Here is a 27884-nt window from a genome sequence, read left to right as displayed (position 1 = left end):
TTTTTTTTTTTTCCTCCTTTGGTGGTGTTTTAAAAAAACTTTTTTTTGCTTTATATATTTAGGTGCTCTGATGTCAGATGTATGTATTTATAATTGTTAGGTCCTCCTGGTGAGGGTAGAACTTCTTATTCAGGATAACTCATGGCCTTTCCTACTAAATATCTCTGAAGATTTAGAGGTAAAATAGAAATATTTTTCTTTCTGAAAGTAGTTCAAGTATACATTTGCTTTGCTCACAGGATGATCTTTTGAGACCTCATCAGAAAAATAAAAACAAAAATTGTTTAATTTTCTATGTTAAGATCTTAAGATCAGATTCTTTTAAATTGAACACTTTTTAAAAAAAGAGATAATGCTCAGGTTTATCTAAATTTAGGAGAGATGAAAAACTTTTTATAGGTCCACTACTCCCAGCTGTAGAAATCAATTCAGTTGGCAAAGAGTACATGGGAACATGCGCTCAGCTGCATTCTAGCGATTCTCATGACTGTTCAGCTTTCCATGTGATGATAGCTATCATATTCCTGCAATACTAATGGAAATGTCTACTGATAGTGGTGCTATCATGCTGTTGACAGACTAGTGTGATCAGAAAACATATAGCACTTCTAAAAAAGAAAAGAAAAGAAAAAGAAAAACTATCAGCAATTGTTGGCTTACTTTTAATTTTCTTGTTCCTTTTGTAAACTCCAGTCTAGGACCCAACATACATTTTTATGCCAAGGTAGTAGCGAGTTTATAATGAGCCTTGAGTCTCCCTGCATAGGAGCAAAGATTGCTTTCCCAGGCATCTTCAAATAAGAGTTTGGTCAGTTAATTTTCAGGGGAGTTGGGGTGAGGGTGTGGGTGGCGGTGGTTCCCCTAAGAGACATAGCTGTCATATTTAAACAGTTAAGCAAATTAGGAAAGCTCTTGTAGTATCTACTCACTGGGAAGGAAGAAAGGAGTCCAGTTCTCAGAATCTTTTGTTTTATTAAAAACAAGTTTAGCAAATACATCTATTATGAAAGAATACTACCAGAGGAAGCCCTTCTTTCTAGAAATCTATGCCTATTGAATCATAAAAGGTTTCAGTTGAGGATATTTAGACAAGACTATAAAGAAATGCTTGATGTTTTAAAAATGTGTAACCTATTAACTCAAAATTTTCACCTACATAAAATATTGTGCTTCATGAAAGCCTAGTGATATGCCTACAGAATAGCCCGTCATGTTCCGGGAGATGTTCTGGGAGAGTTTCCTCCAAATCCTCTCTTCATTCATTTAATCTGTCTGTGAATTGTACTAAAAGTTGGTGTACAACTGAAATGGGCATGTCATAGATTGGCTGTAAGGGGCGCTGTGTTGGAGTCACTTCCTTAAACTGCACATCAGTTTGAATGGGCTGCCTCTTGTCTTAGTTGGCTTTGGGAACATTCTTTTTTTAATAGTCATGTTTACTCAGACATTCAACCTTGTCCTCATATTTGGTTCCTATATTCAGCATAGAGAAAGATAGAAGTAGCTGCTTATTGAGACAGTTTGCCAAGTTTCAGGGTCCCCAGGGAAATGTCTTGAGTAGAACACTCCAGAATATTTCCTAATTTTGATGCTGTAAAACAGTTAGTATTCAGCTCAGGCTGATAGGCAATTCTTGTATTCACGCCATACTAGGTGTTATACTATAGAAGGCATAAAAACACGTTTCAAGCAGTATGTTTTCCTTCCTGGCATTTAGGAAAAACTAAACTCGGAAAGTTTTAAATGTCACTCTGGATTTGCTTGTTTTCTGTAGCAGAGGGTTATTTGTTAAGATCATAAAGATACTTCTGTGAATGGTACCTTATCAAAAAAAGAATATTACTACCTCTCATTTTGCTACCGTGCCTCTTTTTCAGCAATAATATACTTCTGATCTTGGTATAAATGTCATATTGTGTGAATATGCAAACATCACATCCGCCTACATATGTTCTGTTGCTTAGTAATTCTTGGCACTGGAGCACAGTGAATTCTGTGCCTAATAAATGAGATATCCATCAGAATGAAAAATGAACTATGTTAGTCTCTTGAATAAGATATCTCTATTTCAGATTTTAGTTTTGAAAGTAGGTTGCATTGTTGTGTATGGTAGTAAAGAAATTCAGAAGGGAATTGAATTCAAGGCTAACATTTGTTTACTTATTCATGAAAAAATGCCTACCATTTCTTAAGACAGCCAATATTTCATTTAAAGATACTTAGATTTTTAGATAGATGAGGTTTTATTTGGAAAATTTAAAATTTACTTTAATCTGTAAAAAGATTTCACAGTAAAATACCTATATAATTATTATTGTCACCCTTTTCAACTCTAAGCCCATGTCCCTTTTTTGTAACGTTCATTCATAAATCTCTGTAATATGAGGTTTTCACTAGGGATCCATCAGCAATTTCAAATCATTGAATTAAAAGATATCTCTCTATTAACACAATTTATTATTTCTCTGAATTGGAGAGACACTACCTCTGCCCAATTAAATATACTTTTCTCTAATTGGGACTTTGAATCTACCAAACAGGGTACCAGATTTCATATTTTAAAATGTCACCCTCCCCGCCGCGATGACTTGATCATCCCTGTTTTCTCAGTCTTCACCTTGTGCTAAAGACTGGTGACACAAAGATGAAAAGATACCACCCCTCTCATTCAGAGTCTCATGCTCTTGTGAAAAGGACAGATCTGTACTTTGTTACAGTAGACATTGTGACCAAGCCACCAAAAAACAACAAAACAGATACAGAATCATTTTAAAAAGAAAACAAGAATCAGATGACTCATGAAGCCCTTGTTCATGTTGAGAAACATTAAAATAAATAAGTAAATAAAATATTAAAAATAAAAGACAGGAGATTGAGGAAAACAGTTTGGAGGGAGTTGTTTGTTAATAATACTTTGAGTCATAACCTCTTCCAAGGTGGGAGAAGTATAGGGTGTTCCCCACTCTACCACAAATCAAGAGCAGGGCCTTTAAAAGGACTACTAAGAATCTGATACATGAATTCTTCAGTTTTTGGAAAGGGTGCAGAGTATACTGCTGGGAAAATCGAAACAGAGGTTCACCTCAACTCCCTGAGTTTGCAAAGTCTTCAGTAGATCAGCTGTTTACCATGTCATAGGATAAAGCCAACAACAACCTTAACTAAATACATATTTTATATCCCTTACCTCAAGAGAACATGGAGTAAAACTATGTATTATCTTTTATAGCCAAGTTATTTTTACTTCAGCTGAAATACTGTGCTTCTATGCCCTGGCCTGAGTTCTGAATGCTGAAAATCCTGCTCTTTCTCTTCACACGTTGTCTGTTGGGTACTTTACCCCTTCTCATAGTTCCAGCTACCTACTATGGGAAGATGGTTTTCAATTCTTTATCAATATACTCTTGACTCATATCTAATGACATATGTGACTGTTATAATTGGCTGTCCCATGGGTACTTCAGATTTCCGTTTATACAAGCCTGAACTAATAATTTTCAAATAATTCTTCAATTTGTTCCTCCTTTTATGTTCTGTCTCACACAGATAACACAATTATTCACCCAGCTGTCACCAAATCTAGAAGAGTAAGAGCCAAATTTAATACATAGGTACTTCTTCACCTTTCAGTTCCTATAAATTACTACCTAATGTTATGTCTCCCATTCCCTTTTCCTCTCTTATCTTCATCACAACTAGGATAGTCTAACTTGTCATCACTTGTCTAGACTCTCACTTAACAACCTTCTTGCCTCCATTCCTGTTCTGCTAAAATTTATCTTTAATAATATTTCTAGAGTAAGGACTTTTCACAAAACAAAAATCTGAACATGGAATTCCCTTGATTAAAATTTATTCAGTAATTTGTTAAAATTTAAGCTCTGGAGGTGGTAAACATTGCTTCCTTGAATTTGCTTCTTCCTGTACTCTAGCCAGATCTCCTATTACCCTTTGCCTTTTACTTTATGCTCATGCAACCTATACACCGTCTGTAGTTCCCACCTACATCATGCTTATGTTCCTCCTGTGTTCCTGTTCTCATGCCATTTTCTTTGCCTGAAATGCCCTCTCCACTGATACTCAGGTTAATGCTATGAAGGTCTCGCTAAATGTCCTGTGTGCAGTGGTAAAATTTACTCTGAACATTTTTATTTTTATCTTTGCACTGTCTTAATTTTTGTATTTATTTGCTTGGGTCCCTGCCAGACAGTGTTGCTTTTGAATAACCAGTGCATAACTAAGAACTTAATATATTAGAAGTGTTAGATGATTGAATTAGTTAATACATAAATGTCTACTATCCTCCTTGGTCTTTTATGCTCCACATGTATACTTCCTGTGAAGGTATAGAGAGGTAATATTTGAACCAGTAGGCCCAAAAGATACTCTAGATAGTTGATCAGATAGAATACACCAGTGCCACGACAGAAGTGATACTGAAAGAATTGTAATTTTGAAATTATCTGTGATATGGGTAAAAAGAAAGAAATATGAGTCAAGAACAAGAGACAGGAGATCTTGGCAGTTGTCCAAAATGAGTATATTTAAAGGGGGATTGGAAAAGGAAGTAAGTGTATTTGAGATACTATCAGGAAACATTCAGCCAGAAAAACCGAGTATATCAGCTGTAAGTGGTAGTGAAGAAAAGTCTTCACTATGCTAAGAAGGCTTAACTATATGATTTGTGACTTCTTAAACATGGGTGAGTAATTGAGAAAAGATGTTTAATCTCCCTGGACTTGGAAAGATTCTAATTTATATAGAATTAACACTATTAGACATATTGACATTTGTAGTTTTTCTATTTCTACCATGATGGAGTAACTGGTATTGATCCTGCCCTTTTGCTGTAGATGATTAAAAAAATAGACCAAATACAAAACAACTGATTTCAGATATTGGACAAAAGATGACAGAACTGTTAAGCCTAAGAGAAAGGAAATAAGTAAGCTCTATAATATCCCTAGCTTTCTTCATGGAGTCACTTTCTGAATCATAGCATGGGGGATGGAGGGATTCAGGAGAGAAAGAAATCATAATTTGGGAAATTGGGTTGGGATGAGGCAGCTTGAATTTGCAGGATGGAATACCAAGGAGCAAGAAACTAGAAGGAAAGAGCTTCTGAAATATGCACAAAAGTTGCCTTCAACCTGTCGCTGAATCATAATGTATGCATGAGCAGAGAGAAACTTTATGAAACAAACTATGATCAACTATCAAGGAGCTATAAGTTGAACAATTCCCAGAGCTCGCAAAAAGCTGAGAGTTTCCATTATGCAGAACGGAAAGACCTCATTGGGTAACTGAGGCATTAGGTAGTACCCCAGAAAGGTGGAGCAAGACTACGCTTGAGTAAAGCCTACTCTAAATCAATTTCAAAAACATGCTATGAATATATTAGGCTGATTCATGAGTAATAAAGTGAAAGATACAAAGTTAAAATGGATAATACTTAAGGTGAATATTAGATGAAAACTCCCTAAAATGCAAACTGACCCAAGGGGAAAAAAAGTAGAAAAGGAAAAAAAATGAACAAAAGGCACCCCCCCAAAAAATAGCAAAATTAGCACAAAATTATAAAGATTAAAAATCAAAATGTAAAATTGTTTAATAACAATTTTAATAAAAGTTAAATTAAGTATTTACAAAATTTAAAAGTAAAAAGTAGCAAAAAGGAAAAGGAAAAACTGAAGGAAAAAAAAGCATTTATAAACAAATGCCTTTATATCCAATAATGAAATTGAATTTACAATTAAAAATGTTTTCACAAGGCCAGGCGCGGTAGCTCAAGCCTGTAATCCCAGCACTTTGGGAGGTCGAGACAGGCGGATCAAGAGGTCAGGAGATTGAGACCATCCTGGCTAACACGGTGAAACCCCGTCTCTACTAAAAAATACAAAAGAAAAAAAACCTAGCCAGGCGAGGTGGCCGGCACCTGTAGTCCCAGCTACTCGGAGGCCGAGGCAGGAGAATGGCTTAAACCCGGGAGGCGGAGCTTGCAGTGAGCTGAGATCCGGCCACTCCACTCCAGCCTGGGCGACAGAGCGAGACTCCGTCTCAAAAAAAAAAGTTTTCACAAAAGAATTCCAGTCATAGATGGTGACACTGATGAATTCTATCAAAGGTAAAGAAAAAAATATACCAATTCTATAAATTCATTTTTCCAGTAATAGAATATAAGTGAATACTTTCTAGCTCATCTAATGAGGGCAGTATGAACCTTAAACTAAAACTAGGCAAAAACATTACAAGAAAACAGTATTAGAGTTTGATATCCGTATGAACTGAAATTAGATGTAAAAATCTTTAAATATTAGGAAATCAAGCCCAGCAATATATCAAAAAGATAATAAATCTTGATCAATTGGAATTTGTACCAGAAACACAAAATTGGATTAACCACTGAAGATTTATTAATGTAATTTAACTTGTTAATAAGATAAATAAGAAAAAGTAATAAACAATTCTAGAACAGTAATCAGCTTACAGGCCAGTCACCAATTTTTGTAAATAAAATTTTGCTATAACCCAGACATACCAGTTTAAGTGTTGTTTATGGTTTTGTGTTACAATGGTAGAGCTGAATATCTGCAACAGAGCTTGTAACTTGTTAGCCTAAAATGTTTACTACTGGGCCCTTTAAGAACGAATTTACCAGTTGGTGCGGTGGCTCACGCCTGTAATCCCAGCACTTTGGGAGGGCAGAGGCAGGCGGATCATGAGGTCAGGAGATCCAGACCATCCTGGCTAACATGGTGAAACCTCATCTCTACTAAAAATACAAAAAAAAAAAAAAAAAAAAAATTAGCTGGGCGTGGTGACGGGCGCCTGTAGTCCAAGCTATTCGGGAGGCTGAGGCAGGAGAATGGTGGGAACCCAGGAGGCGGGGCTTGCAGTGAACCGAGATCTCGCCGCTGCACTCCAGGCTGGGCGACAGAGGGAGACTCCGTCTCAAAAAAAGTGAAAAACAAATAAAAAACAAACTTTCCAACTCCTGCACTAAAGAGTAGGACAGAAAGAAAGGGAAATATTATACAGAGATTGGAAAGGAAGAAGTAAATTGTCTTTATTTCAGACAACATAATTATATACAAAGAAAATCCTAGCTATTCTATAAAAACGCGCCTAGAAATAGTCAGTGAAAGTCACAGGAAACATGGTCTAATTTTAAAACTCAGTCTCTTTTTAATATTTTAGCCACAAAGGCTTTAATTTTAAACACTTAACAAATTGTATTATTTTACGATAGCACTGAAAAACCCAAAAAACTTAGGTATACATAAATTAACAAAATATTTACAAGACCTGTAGAGTAAAAAGAACCGTACAATGTTAACAGAAATAAACTAAATATAAAAATAAAAATAAAGAGACATACCATGCTCATGGATTGGAAGGCTCAGAATTGTTAAAGGTGGCAGTTTTTTCCAACTAATTTATAGATCCAATGCAATACCAATGAAACCTATGAGCAAGTTTTTAAATTATTTTTATGTTTTGGTGACAATTTATAAACTGAATCCAAATTCTAAAGAAAAGCAGAATTGGAAAATAATACTATCTAGTTTTAAGACTTACCAAAAAATTACATTAATGGAGTGAGTAGTGTTATTTGGTGTAAAAATCAATGAAATAGAATACAAAATTCAGAAATAGACCTTTTTTGACAGGAAGAGTTACATCCTTGGAGTTCAAATTACAGATAGAAATTGCAGATATTACGTTTCCTGCACAATACCCTAAATATCTGTCTGGCAGTGGCACACATGTTTCACATATATGTTAAACATAACAATATGCTGGGAATTTATAGTACCCCTCCTTACTTAATTTATTTGAATTTGTTATAATTTTAACCAGACACTGAATCTGTAATTTGATTACATGAAAGTAGATGAACATCATTCTTTTGGGTAAATAAGATTCACCCAACTAACAATTCAGATTGTACATTCTTACAAAAAAGTATATTGTTATATTGACAATTTAAATATAGCACACAAAAATCCTGTGATTTTCGTGTATATTAAATTATTTTTGAAATATATATTCAATGTAAATGTGGAAGCCAGAATTAGTAAAACTTTTACAAATATTTCTGATTTTTTATATTTACTCTAAGTTGCAAGAACAATTTACTTAACATATTACCAAATGTAAATTTAAAAAAACCGATTATCTTGAAAGCAACAAGAGAACAATACTTTATATACAGAGAAAAGGCAATTTGAATTGTGGCTGACAGCTTTTCAGAGACAGTGGAGATCAGAAGACAAACTAAATGTTTAAAGTGTAAAAAGAAAATAAGTAAATCAGTGTTCTATATTCAGTGAAAATATCTTGCCAAATATTTAAGTTCAAACTTTAACTTGTGACCTTGTTTCTTCTACTTGTTTAATCAAAAAATGAGGTTTAAAGAGTTTTTTTTTTTTTTTTTTTTAAATCACCCAGGCTGGAGTTCAGTGGTGCAATCTCGGCTCACTGCAACCTCCACCTCCTAGGTTCAAACTATTCCCCTGTCTCAGCCTCTGCAGTAGCTGGGATTACAGGCATGTGCCATCATGCCTGGCTAATTTTTATGTTTTTAGTAGAGACAGGGTTTCACTATGTTGCCCAGGCTGGACTCCTGACCTCAGGTGATCCTCCCGCCTAGGCCTCTGAAAGTGCTGGGATTACAGGTGCAAGCTACCTACCACACCCAACCAATAATCAGTAAAAGAGTATTATTAGCAATCTTGAAAATAAGTCCTAATTTTCCAGACTGGACAGGAGTCTAAAATATATACATACACTCTACAGGCTGGATCTAAGCAAGACCCCCCTGACACTGAGTTTATTTGTAAAATCAAGCATAATATGTATAATTAATTCTAGGCAAAAAATAGATAAATAAAATAAATGTCTCCCCACTAAGAAGAATGTGGAAATAAATAGTGTGTTAGGCTTTCAGTATCTGAACATTAAGCATCTGATACACTCAAACAACTCTGCATGCTCTGAACCCCTGCTCACAAAGCAGTTGTCAGATAATTAAGTGGTTTTCCATGTATATCTGCCAAGAAGAAAAATGTAACAGATATGCTCACACAAATCTTACATCTTATTTAGCAATATCAATTTTTGTTGTTGTTAATTAATAAACTGGCATTCTACTTGATATATCAGTTTCTTAGAAGCTTGGTTAACACAAGTTGGCCTCCTTGAACATTATAATTTTATCCCCGAATGATCAATTTTCTGTATCTTTGAGACTTCTCTGAAACCTGGTTTCGCCATCCAAGAAATCTATAAAGGATGAATAAAACCCTACACTCCTGATTATTATTTTTTACTTTTTATTTTATATAATTTTAAACTTACAAAAGAGTTGACAGAAGAATCCAAGGGACTCTTATTATACTATTTCCCCAAATTTAGAAATTGTACATTTTTTTGTCATTTGTTTTATCATTTTTCTCTGTATACAACCTACAGATCTATGTGCACATGTGTGCATACCAAGCATTGTTTCTAATAATGTATTGGAAATGTTGAGTTCCCTTTCTCTTAAATATTTGTGTATATTAGGAAAATGGGTAGTCTTTCATGTGACAGTCCTATTAGCAAAATCGGAAATTATCTATTATCTAATCCATAGTGTATGTTCAAATTGTTAATCATTACAATGATGTTCTTTATAGCCTGTTGTCCCATCCCCCGTCCAGTGTCAATCCATTTAGTAGTAATATCTTCTTTAATTTTATCTAGTAGTTTTTCATTCATTCTTTTCCTTTTTAAGTTTGACATTTTTGCAGCATGCAAAATGTACAGTATAATATCTCTTAAAGATTGCTTGATATCTCCTTATGCATTTTTACTAATAAACCACAGAAGCGATGTGCCATTCTTAGTCAAGAGGCATTATGATATAATGTCTCAATTACAGTTATATAAATTTTGATCACTTTTTAAGGTGGTGTCTAAGAGATTTCCTTTTTGTGAAGTTACTGTTTTAACTTTTGAAATTATCCAATCACTACATCTCCAATGGCAATACACTGTCCTTTAACATCATAGACTGGTTGTGTAGGTTTTTTAATCTATATATCAGTCATACAGTATGTATTCCCCTTGTATGCATTCTTTCAGTTTACATTTTTTGCGAGACTCATCCATGTAACTATGCCATTGCTATTTGATTATTCTCATTGCTATATAGTATTTCTTTGCTGTGATATAGCATTTGTTTAATCACATTACTATATAGATTATATTATTGTGCTGTATAGGATTTCATTGTTGTGATATGTATGCATTCATGAGCAATTGGTAAATTTCCAGGCTTCATTATTAAAAATGTGCTCTGTAAACGTTCTCATAAACATCATTTGGGGAATCCATGTACACATTTCTGTTGGGTATATATATCTAGAAATGAATTGTTGAGCTGTACAGTATCCATATATTTAGCACTGGTAGATAATTTCAAAGAATATTCTGAAGGGCTTGCATTAAAATTACATGAGAGTTTCAGGATGTCTGAAATAATACCATTTGTATTTCCTTTCAATTTTGTCTTTTCTTTCTTGCCTTGTTTTTGCTAGGACCTCCAAAAAATGTTAAGTAGCATATTTGTCATGAATGAGATTTGAATTTTTATTAGAGGCATTTTCTTTATCTATCGAGATGACAGTAGCTTTTTCACCTTTTTTATCTTAATGCATTAAATTATATGATTTGATTTTCAAGTGTTAAGTCAACCTAGAATTACGAGATTGAAACTACTGAAAATAATGAATTATCCTTTTTGTATATATCTAGATTTCATTTGTTAATATTTTATTAAAGATTTTTGTATCTTTGTTCAGGAGAGAGATTGCCTTCTAATTTTTTTTCCCTATAATGTCCTTGTCAGTTTGGTATCAAAGTTATGCTGGTTTCATAAAAAGTTATGAAAGGGTTCTCTCTTTTTCTGTTTTCAGAAGTGTATATGTCATATGAGAGAATTTTTTTAAATTTGAAAAAACTCAATGCTAAAACTGTTTGGGCTCTGGGTATTATATATAGGTTTCCAATAATTGATTCAATTTATGTGTTTGAGATAAGAATATTCAAATGTATAATTTCACTTTCTGCAAATTTTGGTAAATTGTATTATGTGATAATACAGGTCAATGAAATTGTTATTTTTTGCATAAATTTTATAATATATTTCTAAAAAATTGTCCTAGGGTCTCTAGTGATTTCTACTTTTTTTTTTTCTGATATTGATAATTTGCATTGTCACCTTTTTCTTCTTTATCATTCATGCTAATTAGTTATCAGTTTTATTAGTATGTTCAAAGAGCCAACTTTGGTTTTTCCCTATTGCAACTTTATTTTGTACTGTTAATTTCAAATGTATTATTTTCTTTTTGTATATATTTAATTTGCATTTTTTTAAAGATTCTATTCATTTATATTTCTTTCTGGTGGTTTCACTTAAGACTATACATTTCTCTTTGTTTAACTGTATTCACAAGGTTTAATGTGTCATATGTAATTCTTAGTTTTCATTTGATTTAAAATATATTTTAACCATTAATGTGACTTATTCATAGGCAGAAGTTTGGAAGCGTATTGTTTAATTTCTAGTTTTAATTTCCACTTTCTGTGATTATGGAAATTTTCTATATCTGAACTGTCACCTATAGTAATTATTACCCATTTATGGCTACTGAACTCTTGATACATGATTGGTGCAACTGAGAAGCTGAATTTTTTATTTTCTTCTAAATTTTTAAAAATTAAATATAAATAGTTACATGTAGTTAATGGCTTCTCTATTTGTCAGTATAGCTAGGGCTTTCAGCAGTCTAACTTCTACACTGATATACTGAAGAGTGTGTTTACTAGATTTAGAAAAAAAAAAAAAGACAAAAAACTGAGATTGGTGTTTTAAAATCTCTTGATCTGGGGGAGAATGCAAAGTATACTGTGGAGGCCAGATACAATTCTAATTTTAGAGTCAGAATGGGAATTAAGAGATCCCTGATTAAACCTTGACTACTCTCCTATGGAGTAGCTGATTTTGTGATCAATAATGATATAGTAAAATAATATCCATTGTATTAGACAGCTCTGGTTACATGATTTATAAACCTTAAGTATGATAATTTGATAAATGGAGGAATGGGAATTAAGTCTAGTATGACCTAAGAATGCACTGACAAAAACATCAAAGCCTTCCTTCAATTTTTGTATGTATTTTGTCCCTACCTTTCAAATTCAGCATTTAGAAGAGAGATCTTATTTCTCCTTGTTCCAGGTTGTAAATTTTCCTAGAGTAATATCTAGGGAAAAAAATAAATGAGAGAGGAACAGGAAGGACAAAGAAGAAGGAAAGGTTGAATTCAGTAAATAACTGGGTTTGCAATTAGAAACTATGACATATGGGCTGCATATAAATTAGAATTCAATTATCTTTTTGAGGAAACCATGATTACAATCCTCCTACCTTATAATTATCATTATACTCTTCTTTATTATTGGTTAAATATTTCAATGACTTATTATATCAGAGTTTCTGTAATGTTGAGTAAATAAATGATTTGCACTGATGTAGACCTTCAGTAGCTGAGAAAATATTATCTTTCACCGAACTGAAGGTGATTATAATTATTTCCAAGGAAAACTCATAAAATTATCACCTTCTTGAAAAGGAACTCTAGCAAGTCCTAAGTTTCAGAGAATAAAATCAAATCTTCCAGTTATAAAAATAAAAAGAAAAAATCCTCAGGGGCCCTGTGAACAATACTTTCCAAAAATAAGGCTCTTGTCTTTTGGTAACACATCAAAATTTCACCATAGAGTTGGTAACAGCACAGGGAAAAGGATGAAATAACTTTAAGAATACTTTAGAGCTTGGGGATAAAAAGTCCTTTCAGGATAAAAGTCCTTTAGGATATTGTCACATTGGTAGAATACCAACATTACCGTTCCTTTATGAAATGTCACCGTCAGAGAGATTAACTTTAGAAGTATAGGATCACAGAAATGTTTCTATTGATGTTGGCTACTTTGTTGAACTCCAAAAATGTGTCAAGAGTAACAAATCTATCTGACGTGTCCAGTCAAGGATCTGTTTTAAGCAGAAACCATGGCTTGCAGGACATTGTTACATTTTAATTTTGTTTTCCAACCACAAAAAGGAGTCTTTGTTTGCAGTCAAGATGAACACCTGTGTAATCCCTAAACGTTTACAGACATGTCTTTAAAAGTTCTATGGTACAGTTAAGATTTAATCTATCAAAGTGGTATAAATAATGCAGACATAGCCTTGGGTGCCAATTTTTCCCACAGTAGATAGAAAAACATAACAGTAAGAACTTCTTTGCTGATTTTCCTATAGCTCAAATAACACTGCCAAGAAGGGCAGAGGAGAGCAGTGTAATTCTAGAGATATAGCCTTGACGTTATTAATAATGTGCTAAAGTCTAGAAATTGAAAATATGGTCTGCAAAGCTAAAATTATGCAGAAGAAATAAGATTCAGATGGTTTCATGCTCAAAACCTTGGATCTCATTTTGAAATTTTTATAATTGAAAAGAAGTGGTTTTAAGAATGGTCAAGCTATTTTGTACCTAAGTACTGACCTTTCATATTCTTTCCATGTAATCTGAGGGCATTTCAGTGTTTATCCAATCTATAAAAACACTTCTGTTTTCATGAATGTGGAGATACAACCTAAATTTCAAACCAACCATTAATTAAATATGAAATCAGATGTGCAAAGCACTGTGTTGACTACTACAATGGATAGTGAGAAGTGTAACATGATTATGAGAGGTGAAGCTAGCTTGACTTCCTGGGTCAAGTGGAGACTTGGAGAACTTTTCTGTCTAGCTAGAGGACTATGAATGCACCAATCAGCACTCTGGGTCTAGCTAAAGGATTGTAAATGCACCAATCAGCACTCTGTAAAAACGCACCAATCAGTGCTTTGTGTCTAGCTAAAGGTTTGTAAATGCACCAATCAGCACTCTGTAAAAACGTACCAATCAGCACTCTGTGTCTAGCTAAAGGATTGTAAATGCACCAGTCAGCACTCTGTGAGAAGGACCAATCAGCACTCTGTAAAAGCACACCATTCAGCACTCTGTGTCTAGCTATAGGTTTGCAAACACACCAATCAGCACTCTGTAAAAACAGACCAATCAGCACTCTGTGTCTAGCTAAAGGTTTGTAAACACAACAATCAGCACTCTGTAAAAACACACCAATCAGTGCTCTGTGTGTAGCTAAAAGTTTGTAAGTGCACCAGTCAGCACTCTGTAAAAAAGGACTAATCAGCACTCTGTTAAATGGACCAATCAGCAGGAAGTGGGTGGGGCCAAATAAGGGAATAAAAGCTGGCTCCTTGAGTCCACAGTGGCAACCCGCTTGGGTCCCTTTCCACACTGTGGAAGCTTTGTTCTTTCGCTCTTCACAATAAATCTTGCTGCTGCTCACTCTTTGGGTCCTCATTACCTTTAAGAGCTGTAACACTGGGAAAGTCTGCAGCTTCACTCCTGAAGTTGGCGCCACTATGAACCCACCGGAAGGAAGGAACTCCAGACACGTCTGAATACCTGGAAGGAACAAACTCCGGACACACCATCTTTAAGGGCTGTAACACTCACCGTGAGGGTCCTTGGCTTCAGTCTTGAAGTCATGGAGACCAAGAACCCACCAGAAGGAACTAATTCTGGACACAATTACACTTACACTTTAGGTTCTAATCCTAAAGATGATTAATATCTAGGAAGAAAGATAAGGAGAAAGTATTTGAATAGTAACTAAGATTCAAGGCAGGAGATTTGAAAGGGAAAGAAAACAACTGTTTTGGGTTGGGTTGTTCTAGAAAAATCTCCTTGGTGAAAGAAAACGCGAGATTTGATAAAGAAAAAGATTAGTGCTTTTACAGTCATGTGTCTCATAATGACGTTTCGGTCAACAACAGACCACATATATGACAGTGGTCTGTAGGATTCTAATACTGTGTTTCTACTGTACTTTTTCTGTGTTCAGATACACAAATATTTATCATTGTGTTAAAATTGCCTGCAGTATTCAGTACAGCAACATGCTGTACAGGTTTGTAGCTTAGAAACAGTAGACTGTATCACATAGCCTAGATGTGTAGTAGACTACACCATCTAGGTTTGTGGAAGTGATGTTCATATAATGATGAAGTTGCCTAACAATATGCCTCAAAAACATATCCCCATTGTTAGGTGATAGATTATTGTAGATGAGATGGCAGAGACATTGTCGACAGGAGCACTGATGCAGAGTTGGAGAAACCGAGCAACAGAAGATAGCCAATTTTAGCTAGAGGAATGGATTTATTAGCGGAATAGAGAAATTTCTTTGAAGATATTCACCGCCCCCCCCCCCCACCCCAAAGAGTGTAGAAGGGCTGTGTAGTAGATTTAAGACATTTAAAGGCCAGATGCGGTGACTTACGCCTGTAATCCCAGCACTTTGGGAGGCCGAGGTGGGCAGATCATGAGGTCAAGAGATTGAGATCATCTTGGCTAACATGGTGAAACCCCATCTCTACTAAAAATACAAAACATTAGCCAGGCATGGTGGTACGCACCTGTAGTCCCAGCTACTCAGGAGGCTGAGGCAGGCGAATCGCTTGAACCCAGGAGGCACAGGTTGCAGTGAGCCAAAATTGTGCCACTGCACTCCAGCCTGGGTGACAGAGCGAGACTCCGTCTCAAAATAATAATAATAATAGTAATTAATTAAATAAGTCTTTGAAATGATCACCTTTACAGATAGAAACCAGCACAAATATTTATTGAATAAGTAGATTATCACTGGATATTTATTATCAGTAAAGGTCTGTATAGAAACAAAAATAGGCTAACCTATAGCAGATACATTTACAGTAGAATTAGAGTCAAGGTGAGGTGCTAAAAGAAAATGCAACTGCTCCTTCTGTGGCTACACATGCAGGAGATGGAAATAAGATAGCAGTCCAATTCTCTTCTTGTAGAATGAAAAACCTTAAGTTTTCTTGAAATTCTCTTTTACCTAGTGCCTCCAAATTCCTGTTGCTTAGCACAGGATCTTCCCTTCTGAAGATAACCTTATCTTTCTTTCTTCTGTCTGGAGGACAGACATCTATGTTGCAGGTCACCTTCTGAAAAACTATCTCTTGATCCCTCTCAGGTAATGTTAATTACCTCCTTTTTTGCACAACGAAAGTAGGCACTGCTCTTGTTATATTGCACATTCCGAAGTACGACTCATTCTTTCAAATGTTTATGTCCTGTGCTTGAGTCTTTCTAAAAATTAATCTATTCTTGGCACAATATATACTTGCTGAATATTTATTGAATTAAAAGCTTTCCAGTAACATAATGCCAATAGCATAGGGGAAACTTACAAAACAAGTTATCCCTAGAAAATGAAAGATTAAAAAATGGCCAAAGGATTACTGGCCCTTTGATAATGGTTCCTTAGTATCTGCACAGAATAAAGAGGGAAGTGCCCATTCCAGCTTTACTTGGGAATTCTAGATTCAGCCATTTACTAAAATACTTTCATTTTATACATCTGTATTTCATAATGTGTAATATATAATGTATAGATCTATATTTCATATATCTATATGTATACACATGCATATATGTTCATATGTATACATTATGTGTATATATGCATGCATGTGTATTATATATAATATCGATTATCTCTCATTTTCTATACATATGCATTTTTAGTTGATGGGGTATCTGTAAAAATGCTGTGCTTCTGCCAGCATGGCTCTCCAAACAGGTTCCACAGAAACAAATGAAATAATCAAAACAACCCCTGTTCCTCCTTCAGCCACACTGTTAGTTACCTGTTGAGTAATTTATTTTGCTGAGGATTTCAGAATCCTAAGATTTAGAAATGAACAATAAATAGATAATCTGTAGAACAAATCATACAATAAAGTTAATAATTTAAACCAAGAAAAATACCCAGAATATTTCTACTTAAAGATAAGCTTTTCATATCTTAGGGCATTTTACTTTGTTTTGTTTCACTCTGAAGATCCACAGCTGGATTTCAAAGGTTTGTGCGCTCCACTGAAATCATGTGCTACATTTTGCAATGTGTAATTTTTCTTTGGAAAGGTTTCTGGCCTTTGTTTTTGTAAAATTAAACTTTCAAGATCTATACCCTTCAAAATATTCTGTTTTGTCCATTTAATGTGTTAGACAGTGGGATAAATATTTGATAATGATAGTAAATATAGTAATACTTTACATGTAGATAATAATTTCAAATTATTCACTCTAAGAAGTAGGGTATTTTCAGTATTCATTTTGATAATGAAGAAATTGAAATTCAGATATCAAGCATCTTGCCTAAGTAAAGTGAGTTTTTACATGGTAGACAATGAAACCATGTCTCCCATCTACAAATCTGCAGCTCATCTCAGTAGGCTTGTTCCTTGCCCCACCAGTCATGTGCTCTTCAGGAATTTCTCTTCCTCCATCTGTTTTCCTATACACATGAGCATGATCAGTTCTTGAACAGCTTGTCCAACTGCTCCCTGTCCCACTTCCTACCATGGTTCCAGGTCTTCTGAGCATAGAAGAAAAAACAGATCAACAGAATTGATATTTTGAGCTGGCAATCTGGAAGTCAGAATGGTCACACTTCATTGTTGGGTCACAGTGGTGGCACAGAGGAGTGCAAACATAATTATCAGAAAGAGCTTTGTACTGGAAATTTGGAGGCAGAGGTACAAGAAAAGGAGTGAACTTAGAATAAAGCAGGGAGGAGAAAGGCAAAGAGAGAGATGTCAGCTGGTGTCATGGACCTAGGCTCAAATAGAAAAGATTCCTTTTCAGCACTAGAATTGTAAAACCTTACTAATGCTGGGAGAGCCTGTTCCCAGTAGCTTTTAGTGACTGTCTCTATCAGTAACTGCTCTTTAAATCATCCTCCCTAGACAAAAGAAATGCATCAAAGGAAGGAGTAAAGAAGTTGAGGCCAAAACCATCCATCTGACCTAACTCCCTAGGGAAATCTAAAGCATCTTAACTCTGCAGTGCCACCTTTGTACTGCATGGATTCTAGTCCATTGCATCTTTGCAAGGCAAAACCATCTTTATTATTTTTCTCACGCAAACCTGACATCCTTTGTCAGAGTGGGAACATGAGTGTTCCTTCCTCCTTCTTCGTCCTCTTCCTGGAAGCTTTCACCTGCCAAAACTAACAAAAGCTTTTGCAATGTAATTTAAGCCTGAAAGAGACAATACTGTGTTATGGTTCCTGAGGACCTGAGATGTATCTCATTCATTCTTTTTGTTTACATTAAGAAATTGAGGTCCAGAAATATCACATCACCTAATTGGAGGTACATGCCTTGGGCCTTTGGATCCCTAGCTCAGACATACCTGCTCTGTACTGTGAAATGTTCAGTACATACATTGTCAGTAATATTGCTTAACTGACTGACAGAAAAGGAAGTTAGTCACTGCTACTTATTCTTGGTATTAAGTTCAATATATATATTATATTTATCCAGAAACTTATTGACATATAAATTCAGAACCCCTTGGTACTTATTTTTCATATCAGTACATATATGCACCAGATTAATCATGTCAATATTTATTCCTACTTTGGACCATTTAGTTTTCTGTCTTACCAAGACAGGCATTGTGATTGGGCATATCCTAGGATACAAGCAGTTTCCACAGATCTGTAGCTATTCCCCACCACTAAGGGAATAATACGCTTTGTAAACAAATGCTGTGTGTGTCCATGAGGACATGCAAAAGCACTACAATGTACCTCATCAGGGTATCTCAACACTCCTGCCTGCTTAGTCTCAGAGTCCTAGGCATTGGTGGTGAAGAAAGGGTGGAGACAGGAAAGAGAATGGGCAGCGTTAAGTGATACCTGAATTGACCTGTAAAGTCACAGTAGATTTCAAAGAAAAATTGCAAAGCCAGTGAAGTTTTTCTTTGGATTTTTTTTTTTTCATTTCCAGATGTCTATTTTAATCAATAAGAAAACTTCATGTCTGCTGAACTACTGGGGTGCTGATCCCAAATGGGCTTCTGGCTGACCTAAACCTCACTTTCTCTGGTGTATAGCATTGAAGAGAGAGCATCTGCCAAGATAACCAGCACTGTTTCATTTAAGAACCTTTGGGAACAACATTTGTCCAGCATTGGGAGAGATGGCCCTCCCAGCATCAATTTGCCAATGATAGACATGGAACATAATTGGTATCTCTAAGACACTGAAATTTTGTATCCGTGTTTTACAAAATCTTAAGCATAAACTAGCCTTTCCTAACTAATACATTCTTCCCCCTTTTTTCCCCTCCTAGTAAAAAGTTAATGGACTTCTGTTTTTGGAACAAGAGATTAGATTAGCTGACCCATTGTCTTGGTCAGCTCAGGACACTATAGCAAAATACCATAGCCTGGGTGGTTTAAACAACAGACATTTATTTCTCACAGTTCGGCAGACTGGAAGTCCAAGATCAAGATGCCAGAATATCTGGTTCCCAGTGAGAGCCTTTTTCCTGGCTTGTAGACAGCTGCAGGGGTCGGGTGAAGATCTTGTGTTCTTTATTTCCTTATAATGGCAGTAATCCCATCATGAGGGTCCCACTTTCAGGACCTAATCTAAACTCAATTGCCTCCCAAGAGCCCTACTTCCAAATACTATTACACTGGGAGACAGGGCTTCTATACATGAATTTTCTGGACACATTCAGTCCATAACACCCACATATTACAACTAGTAATACAGGCAGAGTGAACAGTGGCATTCTAACATCAATTTAGTTGGAGGCAAAGCAGTGCATCCTATTAAAAACAAACCTGGTGAAATTAGAGGGAAGAATGAGTGAGTGGTTCCTCCATTTAGAGGTGGCTGAGGGGCACCATGCATAAGATAAATGATGTTAAGTGACATTTCCTAGATTGGCATTTCATCCCAATCTACACTAGATGAGCAAACCTGAAAATTTTCTTAACTTTCCTGAGCCTCAGTTTCCTCATCTGTTAAAAAAAATATATATTTCTCATATTATTGTTAGGAGGATTAAATGAGATAACACATATAAAATACCTAGCACAGTGCTTGGAGATTAGCAATAAATTTAATAAATAGAACAATTACTTTTATATTTTTTAATGGTTTTTTAATCTCATCTCAATTCCTGTCTGATTACAGCCATGCATGCTTCAGCAGTGTAAAAATAATTATTTTCATTCATTTGAATGGCTTACCACTTTTGCCTAATGATGTGTAGCACAATAGTTGTTATACATATCATTAAATATGTGTCTGATTAATCTTGTTATAATTTTAATTGCAACATGAAATTCCTCTCATGCATACTCAGCCATCAAAGGATGTAGTTCATGAAACATGGCTGGCTACTGTCAACCTGAAAGAATTACAGGGAACATTGATCACATATAGTATATATCATAGACCTGAGAAGAGTGTCGCACAAAAGAAAGAAAACAAATTTAGAAGTCATGTACACCAAGACTGAAAGCTTTACCCAACCACTGTAATTTATTCAACTTTATTCTAAGAGTTTTTCTCTGAAAAATGTGGCTAGTGATACGCACCATGTAGGATCTTGTGAGGAATCGAGATATTTTATGTAAGATGATCAACAAGGACCTTGGAACACAATAGACGTTAATTATATTAGATATTACTACTTCCATACTATTGGACTTTAACTTGGAAGGGACTTCCAGAAGTCCATAGTATTAACCACCTCTCTTCAAAGGCAAGATGTTGTCACTTCCCCCACTCTCATTTTCTACGAACACAGGGTATAAGACACCAGCGTGATTTGCCCAAGGTTAGGCAGCTTGCAAGTGAAGGAAGTAGAAGCTGAGCCAGCGATGGGTGCCCCACCTCTTCGTTTACTTCCTCCTTTCACTCAGCTCATGCCCGTGGCTGGCAAAACAACCCAAAGCACACATTCTTCTGGTGTTGAGTCAGTGGCATCCTGTGCCTTCCCAAAGAGAGGAAGCACATTTGAGTCAGGAGGAAATGGAATTGCCAAGTAGGAAAAGAAATCCGAGAACAGAGGACAGCCGACCTGTTCTGTGCTATAAATGTGGCAAAAAGCCACATTAAAATGATTCTGCAGACTCGGTAATCTTGAGAAAATTAAAGTGTGTCAGTATCTGAATCTACATTCCTCCTTCAGGAAGGAAACTAGAATGACTTCCTGTTAATAAGAGCCTGTCTTTATAAGGCCTAAATCCCAAGTTTCCCGGGAGACCTGGCCTTCCTTTTGGGTGTCATCCCTGAATACTTTCTTTCTCATTTAGGTCTCCTTCCCCTGAGTCTGCCTCAGTGTACAGATGGAGCAAGGAATCTGAGCTGTCCCAGATGCTGGCTGCACACTGTCACTGTGGTAGTGGCTGCTCATTCAAGGACCACATCTAACATGTGCAGTCCCATCTCAGAATGGGTAGCTGCTTTCTCAGAAAATTTAGTGCTGGTGCACAAACCTTGACTCAGAGCCCTATGAGACTGATAGGAAAGTCAGACTTGACTACTCGATTTCTTTCCTTTCTATTATCATTGTGACCTAGTCTTCTCTCTGAAGCCATGGGGACAGCGTGTTATGGTGGTTTGAACCTTGGTATAGTATCTCACTGGGAGGTGAGTCACTTTTCTTTTCAGATGTTCCAATAAAAGGGTCATTGCAAGGAAGAAATAAAAGACTATGGCTGAATAGACTAGATATACATTAGGTATGAGGAAAATGATAGTGTGCCTTTATTTGCTGCAAAATAAAAGCTAAGTCTAGAGAAAGAGAGCTATAATAAATATAAATATTTCTGATAATTTCAAATGGATAGGGGTAAAGATAGAGGAGAGTGCTACTTCCCCGTCATGTTGAATATCTCATTTTCTATAACTATAATTTAAAATTTATGAATTTATGAAAAAAATAATTTAAAATAAAGTTAATACGGAGAAGCAGTGTGCCTTTAGAGAGTTTTATATATATATATATATATATACACACACACACACACACTAGGTATTAATTCATTTCCATTTTAATTGAAATGACTTTTCATACATCAGGAAAACCTTTAATAAAGAAAGGAAAACTAGACGTTTGACATGACACTTTGTTGATGAATTTGGAATATTGAAGCAATTTGAGGATAAATATTTTTCTGGTTATGATAGAATCAAGTTATGATTTTTCTGGTGATGAACTTGTGGTTTGGAAGATTAAGAGCATTGTTGCCAGAGGAGTTGTTTTTTATCAGCTCGGACAATTTTGTTGGGTTCTTCAGTAAGGTCCTGGCAAAAGCCAGTCTCATGATTAAAGCTGAGAATCCCAAGATGCTCCATGAATTTTTTAAACCTAAATATGTTCATAATAACTAAACACATTGTATCTCAATGTCCTTCATAACAATTTTGGAGAAGTGGGGAAGCAGTTAACTTCTTTTTTTCTGCATTAAGTGTCAAAGAAGGGGAAAATGTGCTTTTATGTAGGTTCTATAAACGAAGTTCTGAAACATTTTCTAGAAGTCATATCATCTATACTACTAAGAGTTCAGTATGTTTTGTATACAATTTGTTTATATCAATACACCCACTTAAAACACCATTGATGCCACAAAGAGTTTGAAAAAAGTAACACTGTGGAAACGTTGGTGTGAGCCAGTATTGCCTGTTTGTATGGCTTGATGATTTCAAGCCTACTTGGCACATAAGCCATATGGGACTATTCCTGGGATGTGATTTCCATTTGGGCTCAGTCCTATGACTAGCTGATAAGGGCTACGGAAATGTATATGAGAGGAAAGTTGTAGCTGTTATACACTCATCTAGATAATCAAATGGAGGCACTTATGGATGAATAGCTACAATTTCTGTCTACCTTGAAAACTACTGAGGAAGATGAAATGGTCAGGGTCAATAAGTGGACCCATACAGTTCAAACCTGTGTTGTTCAAGGGTCAACTGTATAGTACTTGCAGTTTTCTGGAAAATGTGTTAAGTTTCATGTTGAAAAAGTATGGTTGCTGCAAAACAATCCAGGTACAATTCTGACCATGTTCTCTTGTTTCTTTAAATTAAAGGAAGACGTTCACAAACTCTTCCCTTATCTCATAGCCCAATTTTCAGGAAGTCTAGAATTGTGCTCTTGTCTCATTTGCCCTGATTTTACCAATGAGGAGACAGTTTCATAGCATGAGAGGGATAACTACTGAGCTAGGTTAGCAAAAATTATTCACGTAAGAGAAGGCCCTTGGGAACACTGACAGGATTGTTACCTAGTCCTTCTTTTCTTGGGTCATTATGAACTTTAAAAGGAAATCTATGTTCCATCTCTCTTGTTTGTGTTCTTAAGAGTGAAGCAAGAAGCTTTACTACTTAAAAAAATGCTGGAACAGGGCATACCTACTGTATGTCAGGCACTGAATTTGTGCTAAGGATACAGCTGTGAAAAAGACAAACATAATTTACATTCACAAATGCCACTGTGAAATGATAAGCGAACAAATAAGTGGTGAATGTGTAGGGGACTAGTTCTTCCATGGCAAAATTACTCCTATGGGAACTTATAGCAAAACAGTTAAAGTACAGTAAGGTTATCTTTTATAAAATTAACCTGAAGCAACTATAGAATTTTGGAGTTGTAGGCCAGGTGCCGTGGCTCATGCCTATAATCTGAGCACTTTGGGAGGCTGAAGCAGTAAGATCATCTGAGGTCAGGAGTTCGACACCAGCCTGGCCAACATGATGAATCCTCATCTCCACTAAAAATACAAAAACTAGCCGAGCATGGTGATGTGCACCTATAATCCCAGATACTCAGGAGGCTGAGGCAGGAGAATCACTTGAACCTGGGAGACAGAGGTTTCAATGAGCCAAGATCATGCCATTGCACTCCAGCCTGGGCAACAAGAGTGAGACTCCATCTCAAAATAAATAAATAAATAATAAATAAGGAAGAAGAAGAAGAAATTTGGAGTTATAGACCCCCTTTGTGAGAGGCTTTGGACAGATATAGACTCTCTGGCCTGTTTAGGAAAAGAAGGGCCATCAGTTTCCTACTGCTTAACAAATGACTATAAACTTAATGGTTTCAAACATATTATCTTCAAGTTCTCCAAGTTAGGAGTCTTATAGAACTAAAAGTATCAGCAGAACTATATTCCCTCTGGAAGGTCTAGGGAGATTCTGTCCTTGCCTTTTCTAGCTTACAGAGCAAACTTGTCCAACCCACAGGGCACACGTGGCACAGGATGGCTTTGAATGCGGCCCAACACAAATATGTAAACTTTCTTCAAACGCTGAGATTTTTTTGTGTGATTTTTTTAAAGCTCTTCAGCTATCATTAGTGTTAGTATATTTGATGTGTGGCCCAAGACAATTCTTCTAATATGGTCCAGGGAAGCCAAAAAATTGGACACCCCTGTTCTAAAGGCTTCTGACCATCCTTGGCTCATGGCCACATCACTCAACTTCTGCTTCCAGTCTCACATCTTCTTTGCCTCTAACTCTCTTGCATCCCTCTTTCACCTGTAAGGACCTATATGATTACACTGAGCCTGCCTATATAATATAATCCAGGATACTCATCTCAGCATTCTTTTTTTGTTTGTTTTTTTTGGCGTAAAAACACTTGATTTTTATTCTGTATTTTATTACTGAAATATGTTGTCCTACCCATCCCACCCTACAATAAAAATCTCACTCAGTCCCCCCATTTCTTTCCCTCATCCCCTCTTCCACCACACCATCCCGGAACAAGTGATCCAGGATTACCTAACCACTGGCCATTTTGGAGTGTGTCCATTGGGTAGCAATGTGGAAACCACCAGGGCCTTTGTGAAGAAAATGGAGGGGGTTGAGGGAGTCCCAGGAGGGGCTTATTTGAGGGCCTTGGCCACTTGCTCATAGACGAGCTCGATCTCCTCATCATCTGGACAGGTGGAAACGAATTCTTCCCGCGGGTAGGCATTGCTCAAATACCGATGCCCTTCCCGGAAGGCCTCGGGGATGGTGAATCCCCGGTACTTCTTACACGCCACCTGTACTATGTGTAACTTTGGCAACAGTTTGCAGTCAGCCAGGGTGAGCTCGTTGCCATCCAGAAACTTCCTCTGAGAGACACCTTCATCTTCAGCACTGGTTTCATCCACTTCTTCTGGGAGGGGGGATGTTAAGTAATTGTCTAAAACCTTCAGGGCTTTCAGGAGTCCCTTCTCCAGATTATCATTGAGTGCTGGGTTTGAATTCTTGATGTAGGCAGAAAATTTGGCAAATATGTCCAGCCCAGCAGTGTTGGACTCAGGGTTCAGAGCTGCTAGCTTGGGGTACCTGGGAGGGCACAGCACTGCCTCCAGAAATTCCTCAATCTTGTTGGTGTCTGTGTGCACTTCAGTGCCATACAGCAGGAATGGGAGCTGCCCTCCTGGGCACAGCTTCTGCACTGTCCCTGTCCGCCTTTTGGTGTCAACGGTGGTAACATTGAAGGTGACTCCCTTGAGCCACAGTACCATGAACAGTCTCTGGGAGAACGGGCAGTTCCCAATCTTGGCCCCATCACTGCCAGCCTTCACGAACAATTTGACCTGCGGTTGTTCTTCAGCCATGGTTGCGGGGACCAGGAAGTGGCCGTCGCTGGGGGAACTGGGAGGGGCTGGGGCCAGGGAAGGCAGTTCTCACACTCAGGCATTCTCTCCCCTAGACCCAGGGCTGTCCCTTCAGCGCAATATAAGCTCAATCAGACCCTATTTGCTCCCAAACTCGGCCTCCTCACCAGCCCAACGCACCCCACACCCAGCTCCTCCAGCTCGGTCCCCTCCCGGGCTGGATCAGAGAGCCTCAGCATTCTTAATCACATCTGTGAAGTAATTCTTTGCCATGTAAAGTAATAATGACGCATAAATTCTGGGGATTAGGAGGTAAATGTCTTTAGGGAGGAAATTCTGTCGCCTAGCACAGAACATAGAGTGAGAATTAAAAATGTTTCAATTTAACATCTGTTGGGGATGGAATGTTTCTGTAGCCCCCAAATTAATATGTTGAAACCTCAAACCTTAATATAATGGTGTTAAGAGGTGGGGTTTTGGCAGGTAATTAGGTCCTGAGGGGAGAGCCCTTATGAATGATTTCAGCACCCTTATAAAGGGGTTCACAGAGAACTCTCTCATCCTCTTCTCACCATGTGAAGATAAATGAGCAAACAGCCACCTGCAGCTCAAAAGAGAGCCCTCACCACAACCGAGCCATGCTGGTGCTCTGGTCTTGCACTTTCAGCCTCTAGAACTGTGAAAAATAAATTTCTGTTTTTTATTAGCTACCCAGTCTATGGTGCTTTGTTATAACATCTCAACCTAAGACAATAATTAATTCAGGTCTTAATTATTTGAAATAGATAAATATAGATGGAAAGACATTTTAGGTTGAGTTGGAGGAAATTATCTTCACACTCATTACTGTCAATTTGCATCAGGCTCTTTTACAGTCTACATCTGTGTTTAGACCTTGTTCTACTTACAGAATAAGCACGAGTCCTAGTGATTGCCCTTCAGATACCTTCAAAGGGCAGTTTAACTATAAATTGGAACCACTCTTCTTTTGGAATAAATCAATAAAAATAGGGGGATCTCCTAATAATAGGGCACTAATTGCTGAAAGAACAGACCAAAAAATATTTAATATATTTCAGTCCTGTGCCAATTATGAGAATAAGTGAAAAGAGTATACACTCCAAAGCTATTGGTCAAAACATGATAAAGAAAATAAATGCTTACATAGTCTTCCAAATTAAAAGCTAATGTAAAGGTTGGACATTAGATTTTCTGATATACATTATATTGTACATACCAGAGAAAGAGAATCAATAGGTGATATATATTAGAGATACATATATGCACACACACATACACACACTCACACACACACATATATATGAGATTTAGAAAGAGACATATTTTAAGGAATTGGCTAATTCTAAGGAGTTGTGGAGGCTGACAAATCTGAAATTCTTTGGCCAGACTAGCAGGCTGAAAATTCAAGTAAGAGTGAGGTTGTAATCTTGAATCCAAAATAAGCAGGGCAGGCCAGCAGACTTGAAATTCAGGTGAGATTCCCATGTTGCAGTCTTGTGGCAGAAATCCTTCTTTGAGAAACCTCAGACTTTGCTCTTATAGCCTTCAACTGATTGGATGAGGCCCACCCAAATTATGGAGGATAATTTGCCTTACTTAAAGTTAACTGACTGTAAATGTTAAGTTACATCCACAAATGCCTTCACTGCAGTATCTAGACTAGTGTTTAACCAAATAACTGAGCACCATAGAACCTAGGCATGTTGATACATACAATTACCATCACAATGCCCAAGGCTGAGAGCAATATTCTTATTTCTTTGGTTGGGGCAGTGAGGACTTTTTTTGAGCAGAAGAGTCTTGAGAATTAGCAGTAATTCTCACTACTACCACTTATATTACTAAAGGCTGGCATTTAAATACAATAAAAGAAGTCAAAGATTTTTTAGAACTGAAAATTGGGGAAATATGAGATTTTGTTACTTATCATTGTATATAATTTCTTAGTAATGATTACTACTAGAACTACTTTATTGCACAGCCATCAATTCATGTAGAAGGACATGGGCATAAATCCCTGTGTTGATTAATTATTTTGGGAGCCTGGAATCACCTTGAATTAATCAGCCAGGTTACTTTAGAATATAATATATGACATTAATTTTATGATACTATGACAACTATGGAGAAACCAGCTGATTTGAAAATGGACCACCTATCACATTGATAAATAGAAACTGCCCAAATGCAGAGGAAATGTTAACTTAGAGAAATTTACAGATGTTG

General features: G+C 36.5%; 1 pseudogene across 1 annotated transcript; it reads right to left on the bottom strand.

Annotated features, from left to right (window-relative positions):
- Positions 1-24660: 24660 nt before the first annotated feature.
- On the bottom strand, positions 24661-25863 carry LOC112636015 (annotated as a pseudogene). Its single transcript, XR_003122116.1, has 2 exons — positions 25818-25863; positions 24661-25684 (listed from the first exon to the last, which is right to left on the bottom strand). The product of XR_003122116.1 is annotated as a chloride intracellular channel protein 1 pseudogene (transcript).
- Positions 25864-27884: the final 2021 nt, after the last annotated feature.

The sequence above is a fragment of the Theropithecus gelada genome, chromosome 12, assembly GCF_003255815.1.
Source record: "Theropithecus gelada isolate Dixy chromosome 12, Tgel_1.0, whole genome shotgun sequence".
NCBI lineage: Eukaryota > Metazoa > Chordata > Mammalia > Primates > Cercopithecidae > Theropithecus > Theropithecus gelada.
This window is presented reverse-complemented; position numbering and strand designations above follow the sequence as displayed.